Below are 27,602 nucleotides of genomic sequence, written 5' to 3'. Positions count from 1 at the left end.
ATGAGCCATGAAATGCTGTTCGGTGGGTGGTCGAAAACTGTTCTGCTGCTTGTGTCCTTGGCAAGTAGTAGCCAGAATTTACATTCAGCCTGACTATACTTCATGATCTGAGGCCAAATGCTTTCTCTGTAATGCCTTTCTTACCCATTATTGTTAGCATCGTCCATTTTGCCTGAATTTGCACAAAGGGGAAATCATGCTTGACTAATCTTCTTGAATTTTTTGAGGATGTAACTCGGAAGATGGACGAGGGAGATCCAGTGGATGTAGTGTACCTGGACTTTCAGAAAGCTTTTGATAAAGTCCCACACAAGAGGTTAGTGAGTAAAATTAGGGCGCACGGTATTGGGGGCAAAGTACTAGATTGGATAGAGAATTGGTTGGCGAATAGGAAACAAAGGGTAGTGATTAACGGCTCCATTTCGGAATGGCAGGCAGTGACCAGTGGGGTACCGCAGGGATCCGTGCTGGGACCGCAGCTTTTTACAATATATCTCAATGATATAGAAGATGGTATCAGCAATAACATTAGCAAATTTGCTGATGATACAAAGCTGGGTGGTAGGGTGAAATGTGATGAGGATGTTAGGAGATTACAGGGTGACCTGGACAAGTTAGGTGAGTGGGCAGATGCATGGCAGATGCAGTTTAATGTGGATAAATGTCTGCTTATCCACTTTGGTGGCAAGAACAGGAAGGCAGATTACTACCTCAATGGTATCAAATTAGGTGAAGGGGCTGTTCAGAGAGATCTGGGTGTTCTTGTCCACCAGTCAATGAAGGCAAGCATGCAGGTACAGCAGGTCGTGAAGAAGGCTAATAGCATGCTGGCCTTCATAACAAGAGGAATTGAGTATAGAAGCAAAGAGGTGCTTCTGCAGATGTACAGGGCCCTGGTGAGACCACACCTGGAGTACTGTGTACAGTTCTGGTCTCCAAATTTGAGGAAAGACATTCTGGCTATTGAGGGAGTGCAGCGTAGGTTCACGAGGTCAATTCCTGGAATGGCAGGATTGCCTTACACGGAAAGACTGAAGCGACTGGGCTTGTATACCCTTGAGTTTAGAAGACTGAGAGGGGATCTGATTGAAACGTATAGGATTATGAAAGGATTGGACACTCTGGCAGGAGGAAACATATTTCCGCTGATGGGGGAGTGCCGAACCAGAGGACACAATTTAAAAATAAGGTGTAGACCATTTAGGACCGAGAGGAGGAGAAACTATTTCACCCAGAGAGTGGTGGCTGTGTGGAATGCTCTGCCCCAGAGGGCAGTGGAGGCCCAGTCTCTGGATTCATTTAAGAAAGAATTGGATAGAGCTCTTAAAGATAGTGGAGTCAAGGGTTATGGAGATAAGGCTGGAACAGGATACTGATTAGGAATGATCAGCCATGATCATTTTGAATGGCAGTGCAGGCTCGAAGGGCTGAATGGCCTACTCCCGCGTCTATTGTCTATTGTCTAAGGTGGTGAACCATTGAATATTTATGTTCCACCTTTTGTTCACCCTGGAACCACATCTCTCTGCTGTCTAAATCCCTTTTATCTCTGTGTCACAAATCCATCTACGTTGTTGCAGAGACTTTGTCCATTAATAAAAAACATAATTTCCTGTCACAAATGGATTTGCTGATCTACAGTTTTAGTTAAACTTTGTCCCATCCTGTTCCTTTCTGTTGTCTTCAGTCACATTCCCACGCTGCTCTGATGCTTCACCTTTTCTCTTTGGATTTGGAAAGTTCCTTTCACCTGAAGCCTGTCCCTGCATCCTCTCTGTCAGTTTAAAGCCCTGTCCATAAACCTACCAACATGATTGGCCAGGACATTGTTCTACTGGAACTGTGCTGGGACCAATCTGAATGGATTTTTAAAAAAATCAGGTATGGGATGTGGGTGTCTCTGGCTGACTAGCCTTTATTGCCCATCCCTTGCTGCCCTTGAGCTAAGCAGCTGGCTCACCCATTTCACAGGGTAATTGAGAGGCAAACACTTTGCTGTGGGTATGTCGTGCAGACCACATGAGAGTGAACTGTTGTCTTTCTCTGAAGGTCAAGTGTTTGGATTTTTATTAATACTTATTTATGGATTGTTAATTCCAACTTTTAAAACATATATTCATTTAAAATTCCACATGGTGATAAGTTAGAAAGAAGAAGGGGGCTGCGGTGGTCACTTTGTTGGGACTGTATTGTAGACTGTTGTAGACCCAACAGATACCAGAGGAGCAGCTGTGTAGAGAGATTGCAGATAACTATAGGAATAATAGAGGAGTGCAGGCTGGAGATTTTAATATTCCCTGTATTGACTGGGCAACCTACAGTATAAAAAGACCTGGACGGAGAGCAATTTTTCAAATGTGTCCAAGGAAGGTTCCTAAATCAATATGCAGAGTGCCCTACTCTACTCAGGCAGGTGCAACACTGGACCTCCCCTCAGAAAACAAGGTCGGGCAAGTGACTGAACTGTCATCCAGAGAGCACTTTGGGTCCAGTGCCCACAACTGTCTTCGTTTTAACATAGTTATGGAAAAAGATCAGCAGGTCCACAGATTGAAGAGGAAAACTGGAACAGGGCCAGGTTTGGGGCCAGTAGGCAGGATCTGGCCAGCGTCAATGCCGTGAATTTAAAATTGCACAACGCCCAGTTATAATCCAACTTGCTTTGGAAGCGCTGGTGATCACTGTAACAGATGAAAGGCTGAAACTAAATTTGTTTGATATTATATTCCATGTTACTCCCATCCTGTTGCTATAAATTCTGTACTTTAGGATTGTGCTCCACAACCACCTGATGAAGAAGCAGTGCTCTGACAGCTAGTGCTTTCAAATAAACTGGTTGGACTGGAACTGAGTGTCGGGTGATTTTTAACTTTGTCCATCCCCAGTCTGACACTGACACCTCCACATTATGATTCTAATCGATTGGGTGAGTCTGTTTGAAGGAAAAGGAACAACTGGCAAATGGGAGGCTTTTCAAAGTGTGATCTCAAGAATCCAGGACCAATCTGCCCCATTGGGGTAAAGGGAAAAGCTGGCAGGGTTAGGGATCCTTGGCTGATGAGGGATAATAAGGCTCTGGTCTTGAAATGAAGACTGCATGCACTGGGTTTAAGATTTCCATATCTACATATTCTTAAAGACACGATCAATCTGTGGAGACCCTACAATCCTCTCAGTCCCTGTAACACTCCCAATCCGCAGAAGTCATTCCAATGCCTGTGACTCTTTCAATACAATTCCTACAAGACCCTTGATCTATGTGATAGCTTTTCATTGCCCGCACCCACCCTGTCAATGTAAGCTCCTCCAGTGTCTCCATCCATCTAGTCCAATCTCTGCAGTGCTCTGTATAATCAGCCTCACTGTGCCTGGAACCTGGCTTCAATTCCAGCCTTGGCCGACTGTCTGTGTGGACTTTGCATGTTCTCCCCCCAACTGTGTGGGTTTCTTCCGGGTGCTCTGGTTTCCTGCCACAGTCCAACATTTGCACGATACGTGATTGGCCATCATAAATTGCCTGTAGTATTCAGGCAAGTGTGGTTTAGGTGAGTTCACCATGAGGAATGCAGGGTTTATTGGACAGGGAGAGGGATGGGTCTGGTTAGGTTGCTCTTTAGAGGGTTGGTGTGGACTTGTTGGGCCGAATGGCCTGTTTCCACACTGGAGATTCTATTCAGGTTATTGTTCAGTCCTGTCAACCTCCCTGTCTCTTGGACCTTGCCTCATCCCCAATACACTCCTTATATGTGTAATCTCCAACAGTCTCTAAAACACTCCTTGGTGATGTCAGCTTCTCTAGTCTTTACAAAGATCGATATGACTGTCACCGCTTCCTGCTTTTCGAACAATCCCAATAACTGTTGCCATTCGTTACATCACTCCCAATCACTGTTCCATCCTGAAACCCCCAAAAACATTTATATCTCTGTAAACTCATCTTGACTGTCTATACTTCCTTTTGACAATCCCGTTCTGAGACTTTCTCTATATCAAAAAAGTCATTAAGTGTAGGTAACCCTTATTATTGTAACCTCCCTCCAGCCTTACAGCACTGAGGTTCTGTAGAAGCTCTTTTCAACCCGACAGTCATCTCTGTGTCTGTAATCTCCTCCACTCCCCATAATACATTCTGTATGAGCTCCTCTGTAGTCCACTAAACACTCCCTAACACTGTCTGTATCAGTGTAACCTTCTCCAAAACACAACCTTCCCTATCTGTGTAAATCCCTACACCAGTCCCTGTCCCTCTCAGCTCTGTCTAACAATACAACCCTCCATGTCTGTGTTTTCACCTTCAGTCCCTATTCACCTCCCTATCTGTGTAACCTTCTCCATGCATTTTTGCTACAGTCTCTTCAACTGTCCCTGTCAGTGTAATATCTTCCAATCCCAAAAACTCCCCTCTCTTTAACTTTCTCAGACCACACAACCCTCACTATCTGTGACCTACTCCTGTCTGAGAACTGCTCCAACTCTTCAACTCTCCATAAGCTCCTGCAGCTCTTACAGCCCTCCCTATCTACAAAACCTCTTCCAGTCCCGAAAACGGCATCAGTCTGTGGAGACCCTACCACCATCCCTATCTGTGTTATCCTCTCGGGTCCCTGCAACACTCCCGATCTGTAGATCCCAACCAATGCCTGTGCCTCTCCTGATCCTGTTCCTACAAGACTCATTTACAATGTAACATCCTCCCGTCACGATCACCCACCCCGTCAATGTAAGCTCCTCCTGTATCTCCAAACATTTACTCATCTCCATAACCTTCTCCAGCTCTTCCCCTCCATCTGTGTAAATGTCACTCTCCACTTGAACCCTCCCTACTGCAGGAACTTCCTCCTGTTTGTGCTATGCTCCCTTATCTGTGAAACTGTCTCCAACCAAACTTGATACCCAATCTCTCAAAAAAGAATCCAGATTCCACAGCCTCCATGTCTAAATAACCCCCAGAACCTAAGCCTTCCTATCTCTATAAACATCTTCAGTCACGATGACCCTCCATATCTCTGTTTGTTCTGCCAGTCGATACAAACAACTTTATCTCTGTAATCTGCTCAGCTCACTAAAACAGTCCCTGTCTGTGATCCAGCCCTGTCCTACAAACATCCTTATCCCTGTAAACTTCTCCATCCCTCCCAACATTCCCATCTCCATGAACCCCTGCAGGCCCTACAGCTCTCCACATTTCTGTAACCTCCTGTGGCTCTATGGTCCTCCCTCCCTGTGAAACCACCTCCAGTCCCCAAATCCCTCCCAGTCTGGGTCCTCTGCTCCAGATCAGACCATTGCTGTCTCTGTAAACACCTTCCCTCCTGACAACTCTTCCCATTTGTGTAACCTCGTTCAGACCCCATACTCTCCAGCTTCCTGAATCCTCTTCCTGCCATTGCAACCAAAACCACATGTTTATGTAATAACCTCCAGTGCTGACACCTCCCGGACTCAGTAACCACTTGCAGTCCTAACAAAGCACCTAATCTGTGAAACCTCTCATTTCCCTACAATCCTCCCTCCCTCTTCAAATGCCTTCATCACCATGAAACCTCACAATTACTGAAGCCTCCTTTTGGCATTGCAACCCTCCTAATGTCTGCAAAATCCTCTTGTCCTGATATCCCTCCCTGACTCTGTAACCCCCACCACCCTCCAGTGCCCTTCTGGGGAACATGGCAGAGGAGAGAAGATTTGTAGCGTCTGGACCATATTATGGAGGTAGAATTCTGGAAATTACAGATTTGGTCTGATGTTTGTGTGGTGCAGATTATTGGCGAGGACTCTATAGAAAGGATTTATGACAACTTGGAAAGCCATAGTTAAATTAGAGACAGCATGGATTTGTGAGGGGCAGATCATGCCTCACAAACCTTATTGAATTCTTTGAGGATATGACAGAATATGTTGATGGCTCATTCAGAAAAGAAGGATGATTGGGATACAGGGAAATCTGTCTGTCTGGATGCAGGATCGGATGGCCCAGAGAAGACAGAGGGTGGCAGCAGATGGACAGTATTGAGCCTGGAGCTCAGTGACCAGTGGTGTTCTGTAACAATCGGCTCTGGGACTCTGCTCTCTGTGATTTTTGTAAATGACTTGGATGTGGATGTTGGAGAGTGGGTTAGTAAGTTTGCCAATAACATGAAGGTTGGTGGAGTGGTGGGGAATGTGGAGGGCTGTTGTAGGTTGCAATGGGATATTGACAGGACGCAGAGCTGGGCTGGAAGTGACAGATGGAGATCAATCTGGAAACGTGTGAAGTGATTCATTCTGGAAGGTCGAATTTGAATACAGAATACAGGGTGAAAGGCAGAATACTTGGCAGTGTGGAGGAACAGTGGCGTCCATGTCCATAGATCCCTCAAAGTTGCCACGCACATTGATAGGGTTGATTAAAAAGGCATATATTGTGTTGGCTTTTCTTAGCAAGGGGATCGATTTCAAGAGCCGTGAGGTTTTACTGCATCTTTATAGCGACCTGGCGAGACCACACTTGGAATATTGTGTTCAGTTCACATCCCAGTTTTACAGGAAGGATGTGCAAGTTTGAGAGAGCGTACACAGGAGATTTACCAGGATGCTGCCTGGAATGGAGGGCATGTCTTATGGAGAAAGGTTGAGGGAGCTAAGGCTTTTCTCATTGGAGAGAAGAAGGGGGTGGGGTGTCTTGGTAGAGGTGAACAAGGTGATGAGAGGCAAAGAGTGAGTGAATAGTCAGAGACATTTCCTCCTATGGAATAAATGGCTATTACATGGCGACATAATTTTAAGGTGATTGGAGGATGGATAAGAGGATAGAGAATATTAGGTGGTTGGACTGCCAATGGTTCTATTAAAATTGACTCCAGACCCACAGCAATATGGCTGACTCTGAGCTACCATCTGGGTAATTAGCAGAGGGGTCAAAGAATGTTAGTCCAGGCAGTGACAACCACATCCCATGAATGAATAAATAAAAATACATACGTCCCTCCCTACCTCTGCAAACACCTCCAGCTACAGCAATCCGTCCTGGCTTTGTAACACTGTTCAGACCCTGACCACTCTCTGTAACACTCTCACCACCTCCAGCACCTTCACCTCTCCCTGTTCCTATTGTGTCAATAAACCCTGACCATGGTTCCCCTTCCCCCTGCCCTCCTCCTGCTAGCAGACCCTTTGCAATCTATTTAACATTTACTCCTAAAACACTCTCTCACTTCAGGATTTTAAGTACTTATTGGTGATCTTCTCAGCCTCATAATCTAGTATGATCCCTTTTGTCCTGAGTGAGGGATCAGTGAGGATTTCTTGCTGAGGTTTATACTGTTTCAAGGGAATGTCCTTCTGATGAGTGTTTTACACTGTTCCTTCAAATGTTTTCTGCTGTCCATTTACAGACACATGTTTCAGTCTGTTTAGCCTGTTTACCTTGGTCATTTGTCCTGTCACACACATGTAATTGGCTATTTTTGTTTCTAGTTGTAGCTTGTCCTCTGTGAATCCCTTTAAAACTTTATATTTCTTTAAACTGCATTTTATCACAATTTCCCGAAGGATCTCTGCAGGTGACATTACTCATTCATTAAGTTTCATTACACGGTCGCTCAGCGTTAGTTATGTCCCTTAACAGTTGCACAATGTGTTTTTCAAAGAAACACTGAAAAAAAATTAACCAAACTCATCTTCCAATATCAATGTTGACCATGTGATTGTCCCAGATTATACAAATATTGAAGTTTTCCAAAATTATCACAATGCCTTTGTTAAAAAATTCCAACGAGTCCGTGTGTAATGCAATGATGAGCAATGGTATACTGTTCAGTGGCTAAAACTGTTCTGCTGCTTGTGTCCTTGGTAAGTAGTAATTTACATTCAGCCTGACTCTACTTCATGATCTGCAGCCAAATGCTTTCTCTGTATTGCCTTTGGTATCCATTATTTTTAGTGTTACCCATTTTTCCTGAGTTTCCGCAAGATTGTGAACCATTGAATATTTTTGTTCACCCTGTATCCATGTCTCCCTGGTGTCTAAATCTCTTTTATTACCTTATTACAGTGACGTTGTCCATTTAAAAAAAAACATAACTTACTCTTTCCCACAATTTTCTGTCACAAATCTTTTCGCTGATGTACAATTTTAGTTAAACTCTGTCCCTTCCTGTTCCTTTCTGCTTGTCTTCAGCCACATCCCTATGCTGTTCCGTTGCTTCACCTTTTCTCTTTAGATTTGGAAAGTCCCTTTCACCTGAACCCTGTCCCAGCATCCTCTCTGTCAGTTTAAAGCCCTGTCCATAAACCTACTGACATGATTGGCCAGGACACTGGTCCCAGCACGGTTCCAGTGGGACGATCCGAATGGATAATTTATTAAATCAGGTTTGGGATGTGGGTGTCTCTGGCTGACCAGCCTCTCTTGCCCAGTCCTAGCTGCCCTTGAACTGAGTAACTTGCTTGGCCTTTGAAGAGGGTAATTGGGAGGCAAATACTTTGCTGTGGCTATGTCGTGCAGACCACGTAAGGGTGGACAGATGTCCTTCTCTGAATGACATAGCAGCCTGGGATACATTTCCCTGGGCACTGGAGGTTTCTCCACCTTTACGCCTGTGAAAACATTTAATACCTTGTCTTTATCGATCTTAACATGTTCTGGAACCAGAGCATCCCAACTGAAATCCCCGGCTACAATGCCTTTCTCCTGTGTGAGTACAGATGGGAAGTATTCATTGAAGACCTCACCTGCTTCCTCTGGCTCCATGCACAGATTGTCCCTTTGTTTTCTCACAGGCCTCCCTCTTTCGCTGGGAAACCTCTTCCTCTCACGATGCTGATAAAATTCCTGTGGCTTTTCCGCAATTGTATCTGTCAAATATATTTAATGACTATTGTTTGTCCCTCATTTTCCACAATCCCCTTGCACACTCTATACTTGTGAAGGGCTTCACCTGATTTTATTGCACTGTATTTTCTTTATCAAACTCCCGGTATCACTTGATCAGTATCCCCTGGACTTGCTGCCTTTACTATTCACTCTTCAAGGAGCACACTGGCCCTGCGTTCTCACTGCATCACTTTAAAATACTCCACTTTCCTAACATGGACCCAACTGCAGGGATTTCCTCCCAGTCTATTTTGCCAGATCCTCTGTAATGATTGTGATACTGATAGGAGGCACAGTTGTGAGGGGGACAGACAGGAGACTGTGTGGCTCCAGAGGAGACCCCAGGATGGTGTGCTGCCTCCCAGGTACCAGGGTCAAGGATGTCTCTGAGTCGTTATTGAACATTATGAAGGGGGGAGGGTGAACATCTAGAGGTCATTGTGCACATTGGTCCACATGACAGAGGTAGACAAAGGGATGGGGTCCTGTGAAATGAGTACAGGGAGTCAGGTGAGAAGTTAAAAAAGCTGGATATTGACCTTAATGATCGCCAGATTACTCCCAGTGCCAAGTGCCAGTGAGGATAGAAATAGAAAGGTCGGCCGGATGGATGTGTGGCTGAGGAGCTGGTGTAGCGGGCAGGGTTTTCAGTTCTTGGGTCATTGGGATCTTTTCTGGGGTAGAGGGGACCTGTCCAAAGGGGATGGTTTGCACTTGAAGCAAAGGGGCACAAGTATCCCAGGGAGGAGATTTGCTAGTGTTACCCAGGAGGATTTAAACTAGTTTGGCAGGGAGTTGAGACTCTGAGTGAGAGAGGGACCATCGAAAAGTCAGGGGAAATACATCAGCCATCAAGAGCAAGTTACCTATTCAGGATATCCAGGGGCACAGTCGAGGGAGGGAAAGATATCTGGTTTAACGGAAATTTATTTCAACACATGAGGCCTGACTGGTAAGGCAGATGGGCTCAGAGCATGGATTAGCTCTGGGGACTGGGATATTATAGTCATAACATAAACATGGCTGAGAGAAGGGCAGGACCGGCAGCTCAGTGTCCCAGGATACAGAAACTACAGGCGGGACAGAAGGACAAGTAAGTGAGGAGGGAGAGTTGTCCTTTTGATTCGGAAGGACATGACATTTGTGCATCGAGACAATCCTGTTAAGCAGTCATCAAATAAGGCCGTAAATTTAAAAGCTAGAAACAAAGAGGGGATGGTCATTCTGCTGGGATCGTGTTCTAGACCCTCAAATAGCCAGCGGGGACGAGAGGAGCAAATGTGTAGTGAGTTTGCAGGTACCTATACAAATAATAGAGTAGTATTGAATGGAGATTTTAACTTCCCCTGGATTGGCTGAGTCACCCAGAGTGTAAAAGGCCCGTACTGGGTGGAATTTGTAAAATGTGTCCAAGAAAGTTTCCTCAGTCAAGACGTAGAGGGCTCTATGCTACTCAGGCGGGTGCAACACTGGACCTCTCCTCAGAAAACCAGGTCAGGCAAGTGACTGAAGTATCTGTCGGAGAGCACATTGCGTCCAGTCACCACAACTGTCTTTGTTTTAACATAGTTGTGGAAAAAGATCAGGCAGGTTGACAGATTTAGCTCTAAAAGTCGAACTGGGCCAATATTGGGACCATTCAGGAGGATCGAGCAGGGGTTGATTGGGTGAAGGTAAAACTCACACAACACTAGGGTATAGTCTAGATGGTTTACAGAGGAACCCCGATTATCTGAACGAGATGGGCGGGCACTATTTCATTCAGATAATTGATTATTCGGTTAATCGATTCAATACCTTTCCTCTGGGGCTCGGAGTTTTCAGTCCAGTCTGCTCCCTGTTCAGGTGACTAGGCAGCAGCAAGCCATGGATGAGCCCCCACACCCTGTCAGACCCCAAAAAACTCGCTCGCTTCCAAACCCATCCAACACTGCCCCCACCCGCCCCTCAACGTCACCCCCCACCTGTCCCAAACCCACCAAAAAGCGGCCCCTGCTGCCAAAACCTCCGACACCACCCTCCACTCGCCGCCTGCCCCCACTTCCCAAACACGTTCGACATCAACTTCAGCCCGTCCCCAAACCCGTCCAATACTGCCCTCTGCCTACCACACCCACTGTCCAATCCATGTCCACGCCCATGCCCCCATCAACCCCTCCCCCTTCTGGGCAGCTGGAGTGGACACCAACAGTAAGACATCTACTGCCTTTGCGGGGGTAAGTCTCCAAACAACGCACATACACATGCACACACACGTTCAGACAGCCATACACAACTTTTTACTGCAACATCTCAAAAAGTTTCACTTCTGCCCTATACAGGACAATGTTCAAGAGAATATCTGGGAAAGGGGGGGGTGAGGATTTACCCCTATATATAACTCTCAGCTAAGTGTGGAGAGAGGGTGAGAGGTCAGTCATTTGGAGATGGTCCCTGGGCTTGATGTCCAAGACTGTCCTCAGCAGTATTTCAGTAAGCCAAGATCTGTTTTAGATTAGATTAGATTACTTACAGTGTGGAAACAGGCCCTTCGGTCCAACAAGTCCACACCGACCCGCCAAATCGCAACCCACCAATACCCCGACATTTACCCCTTACCTAACACTATGGGCAATTTAGCATGGCCAATTCACCTGGCGTGCACATCTTTGGACTGTGGGAGGAAACCGGAGCACCCGGAGGAAACCCACACAGATGCGGGGAGAACGTGCAAACTCCACACAGTCAGTCGGCTGAGGCGGGAATTGAACCCGGGTTTCTGGCGCTGTGAGGCAGCAGTGCTAACCACTGTGCCACCGTGCCGCCCATCAGTTTAATCAGTGTAAACCAAAACAAACACAATCATGGTTGAAACGACTCTTTGATGAAATGTTTCTATTGGGAACTCGAGATCTCCTTTGAATAATCTGATATTGGTTAATTGATATTTGGATAATCGAGGTCCCTTTGTATTTAAAAGTGCTAGCCTTAGAAGCTCTGGTGATCATTCTAAAAAGATGAAGGACTTAATCAAAGCTTGTTTAATATTTCTTTCCATGACACTGCCATCCTGTTGCTATAAATTCGGTGCCTTAGGATTGTGCTCCCAAATCCACCTGTTGAAGATGCAGTGCTTCGAAAGCTAGTGCTTGCAAATAAACCTGCTGGACTATAACCTGGTGTTGTGTGATTATTAACTTTGCCCACCCCAGTCCAACAGCGGCATGTCCAAATCATGACTAAAATAGATTGGGTCAGCCTGTTTGAATGAAAAAGAATGACTGGCAAATGGGAGGCTTTTAAAAGTGTGATCTCAAGCATCCAGTATGTCCCTATTAGGGTGAAGGGAAAAGCTAGCAGGTTTAGGAATCCCTAGCCGATGAGAGGTGTCGTCACTCTGTTCAGGAAAAAGGGGAAGGCACACATTGTCTTTAATGTTTCCGATTCTATGTAACCTCTTACAGTCCTAAAGACACGATCAATCTGGGGAGACACAAAAGGCCTCCCAGGTCCCTGCAGCACTCCCAAACTGTAGATCCCACCCCAAATCATGTGACTTTGTTCCTATAAGACTCACTATCTGTTTAAATCCTCCCATCACTCGCACCCCACTATTAATGTAATCTCCTCCAGTCTCTCCATCTACTACTCATCTCCATAACCATCTCCAGCACTTACACCTCGATCTGTGTAAACGCCCCCCTCCCCGATAACCCTTCCCTTCTTTACCATTCTGGAGGAGGTTACTAATGCTCCCTTATCTGTGAAACTGTCTCCAACCAAAATTACTGCCTTGCTGGAAAATCTGTCAGACTCCACACCCTCTGTATCTAACTAATCTGCAGAACCTAAACCTTCCTGTATCTGTAAACATTATCCATGACTACCCTCCATATCTCTGTTTGATCCTCCAGTCTATACAACCCACTTCCTCTCTAAACTTCTCCATTCACCTAAAACACTCCTGTCTGTGTAAACCACTCCATCCTACCAACATCCATATCTGTTTAAGATGTTCCATCCCTCCCAACCTCCCCAGCTCTATGAACTCCTGCAGGCCCGATAGCTCTCCACATTGCTGTAACACCCTCGTGGTTATATGGTCCTCCCTCCCTGTGAAACCACCCCAGTGCCCACAGCCCTCCCAGTCTGGGTCGTCTGTTCAGTATCAGACTATTGGTGTCTCTATTACCTGTCGCACTCCAAGCAAACCCTTCCTAATTGTATCTCTTCATTCAGATCCCATTCTCTCCAGCCTCCCGAACCACCTTCCTGCCATTGTGACCCTCCCTATTTAGAACACAGAACAGTACAGCACAGTACAGGCCCTTCGGCCCTTGATAATGTGCCGATCTTTTATCCTACTCTAACCTGCAGACCATTCAAAGAAGAAAAGAACAAAGAAAATTCCAGCACAGGACCAGGCCGTTCGGCCCTCCACACCTGTGCTGATCCAGATCCTCTGTCTAAACCTGCTGCCTATTTTCTAAGGATCTGTATCCTTTTGATTCCTGCCCATTCATGCATCTGTTTAGATACATCTTAAATGATGTCATCGTTCCCACCTCTACCACCTCTGCTGGCAACGCGTTCCAGGCCCCCATCACCCTCTGCATAAAGAACGTTCCATGTATATCTGTCCTAAACCTTTCCCCTCTCACTTTGAGCTTGTGACCCCCAATAAGTGCATTCCACACTCTGGGGAAAAAAGCTTCTTGCTGTCCACCGTGTCTACACATCTCATGAGTTTGTAGACATCAATCAGGTCTCCAGTCAACCTTTTTCTTTCCAATAAAATCTGTTCAACCTCTCTTTATAGCTAGCCCCTTCCATACCAGACAACATCTGGGTGAACTTCCTCTGCACCCTCTCCAAAGCATCCACATCCTTTTGGTAATGTGGTGATCAGTACTGTATGTAACATTCCAAATGTGGCCGAACCAAAATCCAATACAACTGTAACATGACCTGCCAACTTTTTTCACTCGAGAGCCCGTCCAATGAAGGAAATCATGCTGTATGCAGCCTTAACCACTCTACTGACCCGCGTGGTCACCTTCAAGGAACAATGGACCTGAATACCCAGGTCTTTCTGTACGTCAATTTTCCCCAGGACTTTTCCATTTACTGTGTAGTTCACTTTTGAATTGGATCTTGCGAAATGCATCCCCTCGCATTTGCCTGGATTGAACTCACCATCTGCCATTTCTCTGCCCATCTCTCCAATCGATCTATATACTGCAGTGTTCTCTGACTGTTCCCGTCACTATCTGCTACTCCACTAATCTTAGAGTCATCTGCAAACTTGCTAATCAGGCAACTGATACCTTCCTCCAAATCATTTATGTATATCACAAACAACAGTGGACCCAGCACAGATCACTGTGGAACACCTCAGGGCACAGGTCTCCGTTTTGAGAAATTCATTTTACTGTAATCCATGTGCACATCCAAAAGTTAATTAAGTGTCCCTAATGTTGCTCTCTCTACCACCAACGCTGGCAGTGCATTCCACATACCCACCACTCTCTGTGTAACGTACGTACGTCTGACATCTCCCATAAACCTTCCTCCAAAGTACCTTAAAATTATGCCCCATCGTTATAGCCATTTTTACAATGGGAAAATTCTCAGGCCAGTCCACTCTGTGTATGCCTCTCATCATCTCGTACACCTCTATCAATTCAGCTCTCATCCTTTTTCATTCCAATTAGAAAAGCCCTGGCATCCCCAACATTTTTTCATTAGACCTGCCCTCTAATCCAGAAAACATCCTTACAAATCTCTGCACCCTCGTCAAAGCTTCCACATCTTTCCTATAATGAGGCGACTGGAACATAACACAATATTCCAAGGAGGATTAACCAGGGCGTTATGGAGCTGCAGCATAACCTCACAGGTCTTAAACTCAATCCCTTGGCTAATGAAAGCTAACACATCACACGCCTTCGTACCACCCCTATCAACTTGTCTGGCATCTTTGAAGGATCGATGGATGTGGACCCCAAGGTTCTTCTGTTTCTCCACACTACTAAGAATCCTGCCTTTAACCCAGTAGAGGTTTTCTGCAGAATCCTTCAATCTTAAACCCTCCCTATTTTGGTATCTTCCTCCAGTCCCCACAAAACTCATCGACTGTGAAACGTCTTCACGTCCCTACAATTCTCCCTAGCTCTATAACCTCCTTTATTGACGTGCACCCTAAAAACTACCAAAGCCAATTTTAGCCACTTCAATATTATTAATAACTGCAAAATCCTCCAATCCTGATATTCCTCCCTAACTCTGTAACCCCCCCCAACATCCTCCATTGCCCCTCTGGGGAACATTGCAGAGGAAGGAAGAGTTTTCGAGTCCAGGTCATGTTACGGAGGGAGGAAGGGCTGCAGAACCTGGAGGATAGTATAAATGTAGGAAGGGACGGGGATCCTGCAGGAGGTTAGAGGGAGCGGGATTCAAATAACCTGCAGGATGAGACTCAGACTGTATTGTGGAACCTGAAGGATATTTTAGTCTGAATGATTCATTTGTTTTTGATTAGACTATTAGCCTGATCTTGATGACCTAAATTTGCAGATGTTTACAAGAATTGGCTGTGCACAGCTTCAGATTCCCAGGCTGGGAGATGGGAGTTCAGATGTGAATCTATTTGCCCATTCTGTCTGTGTGCCTGACACTGACCTGGTGCTGCTCTGGTAGAAAGCATTCTCCATGTATCTGTTAACCTCCAGGTCGACAGGACTGACCAGAGCTCACCTCATCAAAGCCTTCGTTTAGAATGTTCTTTTTTTAATTCTTATTTTCAAGTGTCAGTTTCGTGCAGGAATTGCGTTGATTCCATGTTAAGAGAATGAAGCCATTATCATTGAAGATTAGGAAGCCTTCAAAAATGCGATAACGGCTTTCCAGAGACAGTACATAGTATTCCTGTTAGAGTGGAAGGAAATGCTGGTGGGTGTAGGGTATGCTGGATAACGAGTGAACAAAGGTTTAGGGTAAGAAAAAGAAGGAAACATTTGTCAGGTTTGGACATGAGAAATCAAGTGAATCCTCAGACTATAGGGCAGGAGGAGTATATTTAAGAGGGAAATCAGGAGGGTAAAAAGAGGACTTGAGATAGCTTTGACAAATAGAGTTAAGGAGAATCAAAAGGATTTTTATAAATACATAAAGGACAGGAGGGTAACTAGGGAGAAGATCAGCAAGGCAGCCTTTGTGTGCAGCCGGAGGAGATGGGGGCGATATTAAGTGAGTGTTTTGCATCAGTATTTACTGTGGCGAAGGACATGGAAGATATGGAATGTGGGGAAATAGATGATGACACCTTGAAAAGCGTCCATATTAAAGAGGAGGAGGTGCAGCATGTCTTGAAATACATAAAAGCGCATAAATCCCCAAGATCTGATCAGGTGTACCTTGGAATCTGTGGGAAGCTAGGGAAGTGATTGATGGGCCCCTTGCTGAGAAACTTGTATCATCGAGCATTACAGGTGAGGTGCTAGAAGACTGGAGGTTGACTAATGTGGTGCTACCATTTAAGAAAGGTGGTAAGGGAAAGCTAGTGAACTATAGACCAGTGAGCCTGACATCAGTAGTGGGTAAATTGTTGAAGGGAATCCTGCGAGATAGGATTTACATGTAATTAGAAAGGCAAAGAGTGACTAGGGATAGTCAGCATGACTTTATGTGTGGGAAAACATGTCTCAAGAAATTAATTGCGTTTTATGAAGAAGTAACAAGAATGATTGATGAGGGGCGATCATTGGATGTGATCTATACGGACCTCAGTGAGGTGCTTGAAATAGTTCGTCATAGGAGATTGGTTAGCAAGGTTAGATCTCATGGAATACAGGGAGAACTCGCTGTTTGGATAGAGAACTGGCTTGAAGGGAGAAGACAGAGGGTAGTGGCGGAGGGTTGCTTTTCACACTGAAGGCCGATGATGTGCCACAAAGATCCGTGCTGGTGCCACTAATTTTTGTCATTATATAAATGATTTGGATATGAACATAGGAGGTACAGTTAACAAGTTTGCAGATGACGCCAAAAAGTGAGAGATAGTGGACAGTGAAGAAGGTTACCACAGATTACAACGGGATCTGGATCAGATGGGCAAATGTGCTGAGGAGTGACAGATGGAGATTAATTTAGATAAATGTGAGGTGCTACATTTTGGGAAAGCACATCTGAGCAGAACTTGTACACATAATGGGAAGGTACTAGGGAATGTTGCTGAACAAGGAGACCTTGGAGTTCATAGCTCCTTGAAAGTAGAGTCGCAGGTAAGCGGATAGTGAAGAAGGTGTTTGGTATGCTTTCCTTTATTGGTCAGAGTATTGATTATAGGAGTTTGGAAGTCATATTGCAGCTGTACAGCACACTGGTTAGGGCACTTTTGGAATATTGCGTGCAGTTCTGGTCTTTGTCCTATTGGAAGGATATTGTGAAACTTGAAAGTGTTTAGAAAGGTTTTACAATGATATTGCCAAGGTTGGAGGATTTGAGCTATCGAGAGAGGCTGGAATGACTGGGACTGTTTTCTCTGGAGCGTCAGATGCTAAGGGGTAATATTCTTGAGGTTTATAAAATCATGAGGGGCATGGATAGGACAAACAGACAAGGTCTTTTCCCTGGGGTGGTAGAGACCAGAGCTGGAGGGCATAACTTTTGGGTGAGAGATGAAAGATTTAAAAGGGATCTAAGGGCAACCTTTTCATGCAGAGTGTGGTTATGTATGGAATGTACTGCCAGAGGAAGTGGTGGAGGCTGGTACAATTGCAGCATTCAAAACGCATCTGGATTGGTATATGAATAAAAAGGGTTTAGTGGGATATGGGCCAAGTTCTGTCAGATGGGACGACATTAGGAAAGGATATCTGGTCGGCGTGGGTGAGTTGGACTGAAGTGTCCATTTATGTGCTGTACGTCTCTAGGTCTCTGGCTCTAAATGTTTTCCATTGTTCATTTACAGACTGACATTTCAGTCTGTTTCCCCTGTTTACATTGGTCAGTTCTCTCTCAAAATCATGTAATTGGCTTTGTTACTGGTGCCCTGGAGTGCTTTATGGTCACTTTGAAATGTCATAATCTCTTTGAATTCCGGTGTAATTTCTTGGAGGATCTTGGTGTGATATTACTCATTCACTCAGCTTCATCACCCAGCGGTCGATCTGAGATAGTTACATCCCTAGCTATTTGCACAATAGAAACACTGACAAAAACATTCAAGGAGGATCTCGGATAATATTACTCTTGCCAATGTGTCTGTCCCAAATTACACAAAGATTGAAGACTGCAAAAATTATCTCACCACCTTTGCTACAATTTCTAATTAATTCCTGTTTAATGCAGGGATGAGCAATGAAATACTGCAAGGCAGCATAAAAATTGTTCACCTGCTTGTGTTTTTGACACATTGCACCCAGAATTTGCATTCAGGCTGATTCAGCTGCATAATCTGAGGCCAAATGCTTTCTCTGTAATACCTTTGTTATCCATTACTGTCAGGGATCCCATCTTGCTTTTCCATTCTGCCTGAGATCCTGTAAGGTTGTTTACTATTGAATATTTATGTTCCACCTTTTGTTCACCCTGTAATCACGTCTGTCTGGTGACTAAATCTCATTTTTCTCTGTATCACAAGTCACCTTATTGTAGATACTTTGTTCATGCAAAAAAATTATAATTTCCTCTTTCCCACAATGTCCCACCACAAACCGATTCATTGATGTGCAGTTTTCGTTAAACTCTGCCCCTTCCTGTTCCTTTCTGCTTATCTTCAGCCACATTCCCATGCTGTTCCTAGGCTTCACATTTTCTCTTTGGATTTGGAAAGCTCCTTTCACCTGAACCCTGTCCCTGTATCCTCTCTGTCAGTTTAAAGCCCTGTCCATAAACCTACCGACATGATTGACCAGGACACTGCTCCCAGCAGGGTTGATTTTAATTCACTCGTGGGATATTGCTGTCTCTGGCTGGCAAGCATTTCAGGCCCACCCTGACCAGCCTTAGAGCTGAGTGGCTTGCCAGATCATTACTTTGGGCATTTGAGCGTCAATCCCATTGCTCTGGGTCTGGATTCATATGTAGGCCAGACAGGCAGCCAAAAACAGATTTCCTGACTGAGAAGGTATGAAACAGTTAGATGTGTATCCCTGACACCGGCATTAAATTCTGGATGAACAGTCTACTGAGAGGAACACAAGGTCATTGCCTGCCCCGTTGATTGCTCCCTCATTCCTGAGTACTGATCCTAGTGCACCTTCTTCCTGACAGTGGTTTGATCCTGATACCTTCCTGCACTCTGGTGATATCTCTCTGTATCTCTCCATGTAATATCTGTCACTGTAAGGGTCTAATTGCTGCCACCTTTTGCAGCTACGCCAGATCCTGAGCCAACAGAACTCTCCACTCCAGAGAGACGCAACAGCACAGGCCAGGGATGGAGACTGGGATTTTCCAGATCTCTGTGGGACTCAGTGCCATTCTCCTTGTATAACCCTTGCTGCATCAGTCTACTTTCCCATTGTGTCTGTTCCTCTATTTCCTGTAGGTACTCAGGATGCTGCTGACTCAGCAGAATTCACAATTCCTGTCTCGTCCATCACCACACTGAAGACAGTTGGTCAGCCAGAGAGATGGAGAGTGAGATCTGGAGCCTTCAGTAAATCCTGAAGTGAGGTAAGATCACTCACAGTGAACAGAGTAGAGTGTATTTAAGGGATCGAACTTTAGTCGAGAAGACATGACACAGATACAGTGTTGAAGCACGAATACAGAGCACTATGGTCGCAGGCTGAATCTCCACCCTCTTGTTAACTTTCAACTCTGCTGTACTGAGCCTTCCTATGCCAATACAGTAAGTTGACAGTTATCAATCTAGGCCTGTGCTGTCTTAGTGAGGATCAGTACAACAGAGGGGAAAACAGGCCTCCCCTCGGAGATCGCATTGAAGCCTGGGATCTTTCTGTTCTATATCCACTCCTCACGCTGTCTCTTGTCGGGTGATATCGTCATACAGCAAGGAGACATACCTTTCGGTCCAACTCATTTGTGCCAGTGAATGCTTGTAATTCCCAGAAAATTTCCTATTTCTTTAACCTCCACCCCTCCCATAATCCTGCTGTATATTTGAAACAGACTGTAATTTTGACGACTCTCCCTATGTGTAAATTGCTCCAGTCTCGATAACATGTCCAATTTCAATAATCTCATCCTGCACGTAGTATAATAATCCCTATTTCTGTAGTCTTGCACAATACTTACAGTGCCCCCGTATCTGTAAAATCCTCCAGCCTGGCCCAAAATACCCACCTGTATACCTTCCTCAAGCCCCAGGAGAACATGATATCACTGTAACGTTCTGCAGGCCAGATCACATTCCCTCCTCCTGGCCTATAGCACCACATGACCTCAGTAACCTTCTCCCATCCGTACCGACCTTCTTATCTGTATAAACACCTCCAGACCCTTTTCAAACCACAACAGCACTCCACATCTCTGTTTGCTCCTCCACTCCCTACATTCTCTCTTTGCATAATTCTGCAATTTGGGGCAGCACGGTGGCTCAGTGGTGAGCAATGGTGCCTCACAGCGCCAGGGACCCAGGTTCAATTCCAGCGTTGGGTGACTGTTTATGTGGAGTTTGCACTTTCGTCCTGTTTCTGTGTGGGTTTCCTCCGGGTGGGTTTCCCACTGCACCAGCCGTTGGAACTGTTGTTATCTGGATCCCCTCTAGCAGGCGTTGCAACACTCCTCACGTCTGTAACTGCATACAGAGAAAGCAGCTCTTCCCATATATTTGACATCCTCCTCTGCTGATAGCTCTTCTTGTTCCTCACAATATCTCACCTCCTCCATTCCCATCTGTGCTAGAGATCTCTCAAATTTCTTTATTCTTGTTTAAACTTCTGATCACCTAAAATCTCTCCCTTTTTAAATTGTAAACCCTTCACTTCTGTAATTCTCCATATAACTGTATTCAATAATAGCACAGGTTCCATTCCTAAATCTCTATCCTTACAATGGTTGCATGTTCTAAATTGGCACTTTCCATTCTCCTTATCCATCCCAGGAATTCCAGCCCCTACAATCCCACTACTTTGAATGCTCCCATTCTCTGCACCTCCTCATGTCCTGAGGGTCCTTGAACACCACCAGTGCTCCAAAAGTTTATATTCCCCTCAGTTACTGCAAGTCTTCTAACTCTGTAACATCCAACAGTCTCCAGTACCATACAATATTTGCTGGCTGTCAATTGCATTTGTTGAAGTCTACACATCTCTGTAAGCAGCTCAGAAAAATCCGTTTAGACTCCGTCATGGACAAGCCACAAGCTCCGTCATGGACAAGCCACAATCTCTCTATTTCCTTTGCCTTCTTCAATGTCTGCACCACTCGCTGTATCTTCCAGTAACGTTCATGAGTTGCTGCAGGTCTGCCTAACTCCCCCAATAACCTGTTCCATCCCATACAGCTCCCTCAATCACTGTAACACCCTCTGCTCTGTCTAATCCTCCTCTTCCCCACTGTCTTCCAGGCACAACGGCAATCCTGTAAGAGAGCAGTGCGGAATGGGATGTTATAAATCTCAGCTGAGGCTTGAGGCCTACCATTACCTGGGAGTCACAAAGGGAGAGAACTCGAGAGACAGAGGCACAGAGCGGGAGAATATTAATCAGCAGCGAGGATCGGGGCCGACTGGGACTTGGAGTTGGAGAAACAGCAGAGCAGGAGGCTCGAAACCAGCACCGAGTCACAGAGGGAGTGACCATGTGAGGGGGCATCTTGGAGCAGGAGCATGAGGCTCAATCACACCTGGGAGTTAGAGGCAGCAAAATGGGAGGATATAAATCAGCATTGAGTTTGGAGGCCTAATAGTGCCTGGGAGTCACAGAGACGGTGACCCTGTGAGGGAGCAGAGTGGAGTGGGAGCTGGAGGATTACCTATCCGTGGGAGTCACAGAGATGGTGATCCTGTGAGGGAGCAGAGTGGAGTGGGAGCTGAAGGATTACACGTACCTGGGAGTCACAGAGACAGTGACCATGTGAGGGAGCAGAGTGGAGTGGGAGCTGGAGGACTACACGTACCTGGGAGTCACAGAGACGGTGACCCTGTGAGGGAGCAGAGTGAAGTGGGAGCTGGAGGATTACACGTACCTGGGAGTCACAGAGACTGTGATCCTGTGAGGGAGCAGAGTGGAGTAGGAGCTGAAGGATTACACATACCTGGGAGTTACAGAGATAACTTTCTGCTGCTAGGACCTGCCTGCACTGAGTTTGAAAGAAGTGCAAGAGCCATCACTGAAAAATCTGTAAATTCACTGGCTGACAATAAACCGTTATTAGTGACTGTCAGTTAATTGCTGTAAGCCAGCAAATTTATTTTTTCAACTTCTGAAGTAAGGATTGAGCTCAGCAATATGAGGGAGATGTGAAATTTTGAGCCAGTATAATAAATTCACTCAGTAAGCCACAGTTGAATCAGGGACTTAACCATATTGTGATGCCCTGGATGTTAACTTCATTCTAGGTCATTAACTAAGTTACTCTAGACATGTTGCATGTTACGACATGCCAGCACATGTTTGTCAGGAAACGTGTTCTGTTACATTGGGAAGTCATAGCCCCTGCTGGTGTCCTAGATGTAAACGAGGTCTTGGAGATCAGACAGTGACGAGAGACTCTGTGATGCCGGGAGTTCGACGGATAGCACACACACAGAACAAATCACCCTGCAGACATGACTGCGTGGAATAAGGAAGGGAATGATGGATTAGGTAATCGAAGAGAAACTGTCAGGGAAGCCAGGAATAGACTGATGTCTCCCTCCCAATTCAGTTTCCCAGTTTGGAAACTGATGAAAGTGCAGGCTGCTTAGGGGAGTGTAGTCAGAGCCATGTCTGTGGCACCACAAACAGCCTGACTGGACAGGAGGGGAGGGAGAAGGAAGGAGGAGCAATAGTCACAAGGGAGACTGGAAATTGAAAAAGGTTTCAGCGTGTCTGTAATTCCAGGATAGTGGGGTTAATAATGTCACTGTGTCTGCAGGACATTCGTCTGGGGGACAGTGACAAAGGTCATGTCCATGTTGGTAGGAATGACTTGGGTAGGAAGGGTGAAGTGATCTGGGAATCAGAATTTAGGGAGCTCGGTGGATGGTTGGCAAGCGGGAACTCAAATTTAGCAATCCCTGGAATACTCCCAGCGCCATGTACAAGTGAGAACAAAATTCGGAGTTTTATGTGGATGAGAGTGTGACTGGAACGATGGTGCAGCAGGAAGGGCTTCCGATTCCTGGGACATTGGGACTGGTTCTGGGGAAGGCAGCAACTGTACAAGCTGGATGGGCTAACGTGACAGAGCTGGGACTGAATTTCTTACAGGGTGTGTGGGAGGGATTGAAAATAACTTGGCGTCTGCTTAGGATCCAAAAAGGAATAGTTGAGGAGCTACCATGATTCTCAAAATAATGGGAGATACAGTTGGTACGAATTTACAACAAGTTTATCAGTGGTAGGTGGAGTAAGAAAGAAAGCCTTAATCTGAGGTACTCTGCAAGGACATAAATACTCGGAGTGTGCGGAGGTCCAGTTACAGATTGATGTGTCGAAATCTGATGTACTGATCACCGAAAGCTGGCTCAGGGAATGGCAGGCTTTGGTGTTAAATATTGCCGGGTATAAAGGATTCAAAAATGATCGAAGGGAGGGAAAAGATGAAGGTAGAAGTATTCGTTGAGATTAGCATTAGTTAAGGAGTCCAAGAGAAAGAGGATCCATCCAAGGACAGAATGAATTTGGCTGGAGCTGCAGAACAAAAAGTGTACAATTACACTGTGAGGTACAGTCTGTCGACCAGCAATCATTGGAAAGGGTGGAGAGAATAAATATGCAGGGGCATTTGAGAGCGATGCCAACACTACAGATTAGTTATACTGAGAAACTTAATTTATCCAGATATTGACTGGGTTACTGGTGGTGCAGGGTCATGAGGGGCCAGTATCCCTGGATTACAAGTAGGATAGCTCACTTCAGGAGGATGTGTCCAGCCCAAGAGAGTATGTACTGTTGGACCTGGTCCTTGGGAAAAGGTGGGGCAAGTGGATTCAGTGTCAGTAGGGGAACGTTTTGGGGCGCAGCGATCATTTTATTGTAAAGTTCAGGATGATGGTAGAGAATGATATGCAATAATTGAGAGTGAGAAGTACTAGTTGACTGAGAGCAGCCTTCAGTGGGACAAGAATGAAGCTGGGAACTTTTCAACAAGGTCAGTGAAATAGTAGCTTTAAATAGTGTGCACCAGTTCAGATGGATCTGGGATTATGGAGATGGGGCTGCAGTGTGTCCATGACTGAAATCTGAATAATCACAGGTTTTCCCCATTTCTACAGGAAGGATAAATAGGCCAAAACAGTGAAGTAGCATTGTGTATAAAGGATGGGATCAGTAATATTGTGATGCTAATCAATTCACACACTGCTCTTCCCTGCCCTCACCCCTCATCCCTGCGTCCTATGAGATATTGATCCTATCGGATATTGGTAATCTTTGAAAACTTCAGAAAATAGCACAGTATAGAGGAGATCACTCTGTCCACTATCTGCATTGGACAAAATGTAACATTGTATTTTTAAGCCCTAGTTCTGTCTCCCCGGATACTGTAGGACTTCGGGAGCAGATCCCGGCACCTTTTTAAAATGGTTTGAAAGTTTCTGCATCTACTCCGCTTCTATGTGTGACTCCCAGATCCCGACCATACTCTGGTTGAAATAACTAAATTCCTCACCACTTCACTAATATTTCAACAAATTGCATTAAATATTCACCGCTGGTAATTGAGCTCTCTAACAGCAACAAGATGTTGTCTCCTTTTCTACCCAGGTCAGTGACAATATGTGCACTCCAATCAAATCTCCTCTCAGCATCGTCCATTCCAATCTTACCCCATAACTGCACTTCCACTGTCACAGGGTGGAGAATCTCTTCTGTACCCTCTCCAGGCCAATTCCATCCTTCCATTTCATGGGGTGACCAGAACTGCACACAGTCCCCAAGCTGTGACTGAACTCATTCTTTATACAGTTCCAGCATAATCTTCCTGCTCTGAAGGTCTGTATTTTGACTGATAGAGGAAATACTGCCATTTGCTCCATTAACGAGATTATTGATGTTTCCAGCTTCCTGCATTTACCTGCCCACACTGACCATCCTCTCATTTATTGTGCACTCTTCTCTATTGTTGATGTCCCCAAATGCCTTGCCTTGCACATCTCTGGGTTATTTGCTCCATTCACCTGGATCCTATAGATTTTGTTTTTAAACAGCCTGCCATGGGATCTCTCATCAAATCCAAATAAGTCACATGCAGTTACAGATTAGTGCTTGAAACCGACACAGTCAGATTAACTACTCGCGATCTTCCTTGAACAAATCCAGACTGACTGTCCTGGAGTCCCAGGGACTTCCTCAGTGACCGTTTATCCACTGTCTCAGAATTCCAGCCTCGACCTATTTAGTCAGTCCCTTACTCCACATTAAACAAAGCTGCGGTGTTAGCCATTCTTCAGGCCTCCGGCACCATCCCTGCATCCAGTAAGGATTGGATAATGTGAGTAACTATAAGGCAGGGGAATATTCGCTGGCTCCTTTAAACAGTCTTGAACATTGTCTTACCCCTTTTTAAGGATTTGAATCTTCTGTAAAGATCTCCGCTCCAAGTTTGTTGTTCCCAATATTCCATCCCTATTTTGATTCAGACAAGCAGAGGCCTAAACCATCTAATGATTTGGTCAAGTTCCATTTTAGACCAGCTTCATGGAAGGTTTCTCTCCACAAGGTGAAATCCATTTTCTCATGATACCATCCATAATCTGCCTCGTTAACTACCTTCCCTGCCCACGTGGTCTTCCTCTCATCTGATACTAATGCGAGGATTTTCCCCTTCGTCATAACAACTGCCCGCTGCCTGGATATCCCAGAATGCACTGGCCTCCCTGTTGCAGGGTACATTTTAAACATTGCACTCGTGGTTTGTCAAGCCAAAGCTGCCCTGGACATGTCAGAGGGGTAAATCTGGGGCTTCACATTGTGGACAAGTCCCTGAAGTTCTGCTGGATGGCATGGTGCAGGAGAGCTACATTATAATCCTCCAGGACTGGCAGGGAAGCCATGAAACCAGACCATGCCAGCTTCGCCCGAGGTTGACCCGTGGGTCAATGAGGTGCCAGCCTTCTGGGTGAATGCTTGGCAATGTTGGAAGGAGGTCAGTGACCTTCTCCACTCATCCAGGGTAAGTGCCACCATCTGCACTTTTTGACCTCAACCTCCCTCACTCTGTTGCTGCACCCACCTCACACCAAGGCTCATGTTCTCCCACCCTCACTGAATGCAGTACCTTCTCTCAGACTCTCTCTAACCTCTTCTCTGTCCCTCTCCCCAACTCTACCTGGTGTCTGTGCTGCCCACTTACTCACTCAGGACATCTCGCTACCTTTCCCCCAGCTGTAACAAACAATTCCACCTCCCTAAATACCGCTTGGTAATTCTCACATTTCGGAAGGAACCATCCCACACGAGAGCAGAAAGAGCCAGGAGGGCTAACTAGCTCCCCAAAATTCAGCTCCTCACCCCATCACAGGGGAATGATCCTGACCCTAACAACCACGAGAGGCTGTTTGACCGTACCCAAGCTCCCGGACTGGGATCTGACATTCTCCTTGACTCATTACTGGACACCATGACTGACTGTGGACAATTATATCAAGCTTCCTGGGCTTGTGTCTGTGCTAAACACCAAGACAATACAGCAGACGGGTGAGACTGGTAGCTCTGGCTGAGGGGAAACACTGCTTAGGGCAGGGTAAGGCAGGGCAATAATTCTGTGAGCATTCAAGTCAGATCAAAATGAGTGTGTACAAATACGGAGTGAGCAGCCCAGAGGGACAGACCATGAGCTGGGTGTGGGTCCCTGAGCACAGTGTCCTTGCAGCAGCATTGCAATGAGAGTTGTCAGCGCACCCTGGGCTGCAGCATTGAAGTGCAGAAGCGTATTGTTAGTGTGTCGGAGATGTGCTGGGATGGCATGGTGAGGCTGGCATGTGACAGATGCCAGCATTGGAGGGTGTGGAGTACATGCAGCTTCTGTCTGTGCAGTTTCCCCCGAGATGTTGGTGTCCAAGATAGAAGGCTGTAGGAGCGAAGGGACAGATGGAGACACCTGTTACCAGCTCGGACTTACACATCCAATTGTCTATATTGAGTTTGCCCACAGTGGGAGGGAGGATATGGAGCTGCAAGTTGATTGGAGAGATTAACAGTCATGTGGCTGTTGATCATCAGTAATCATTCAGTCAACAGCTTGCCACTCCTGCGCTCAAATCTTGTTTTAAAGATCAGTCCAACACAGGAATAGGCCCTTCATCCCAGCAAGCCCGCAGTGACACATGATGCCGTTCTAAAGTTAAAAAGAAAGTTTTTGCTCCAATACCTCTATATCATTCTGTTCCCTACTTACTCATATTTGTGCCAAGATCCCTCTTAAACCTTGCTAAATTAGCTTCTTCTCCTCTATCAGTGTATTCCAGGCACTTTCACATTCTGTCTGGAACAGCAAAAAAACCCTTACCTATCACATCTCCTGAGCCTTCTCCCTTTTACCTAAAACCTACAGTTCTGAGTAATTGATATTTCTACTCTGGGGGAAAAATGCCTCTAACTGTCCTTCTATCTATGCCTCTGATAATTTTGTAAATATTTATCAGGTAGCCCCA

The 27,602-nt window shown here is 45.6% G+C and overlaps 1 long non-coding RNA gene across 1 annotated transcript; it reads left to right on the top strand.

Annotated features, from left to right (window-relative positions):
* The first annotated feature begins 70 nt into the window (after positions 1-70).
* On the top strand, positions 71-22,151 carry LOC140471863 (uncharacterized). The gene is made up of 3 exons (XR_011957232.1): positions 71-316; positions 19,386-19,513; positions 21,372-22,151. It is a non-coding gene; the product is annotated as an uncharacterized lncRNA (long non-coding RNA).
* The last annotated feature ends 5,451 nt before the right edge of the window (positions 22,152-27,602 follow it).

Source organism: Chiloscyllium punctatum, unplaced genomic scaffold, assembly GCF_047496795.1.
Source record: "Chiloscyllium punctatum isolate Juve2018m unplaced genomic scaffold, sChiPun1.3 scaffold_173, whole genome shotgun sequence".
In the NCBI taxonomy this organism is placed as follows: Eukaryota; Metazoa; Chordata; class Chondrichthyes; order Orectolobiformes; family Hemiscylliidae; genus Chiloscyllium; species Chiloscyllium punctatum.
The sequence above is the reverse complement of the archived record's forward strand: the minus strand, read 5'-3'. Positions and strand labels throughout refer to the sequence as shown.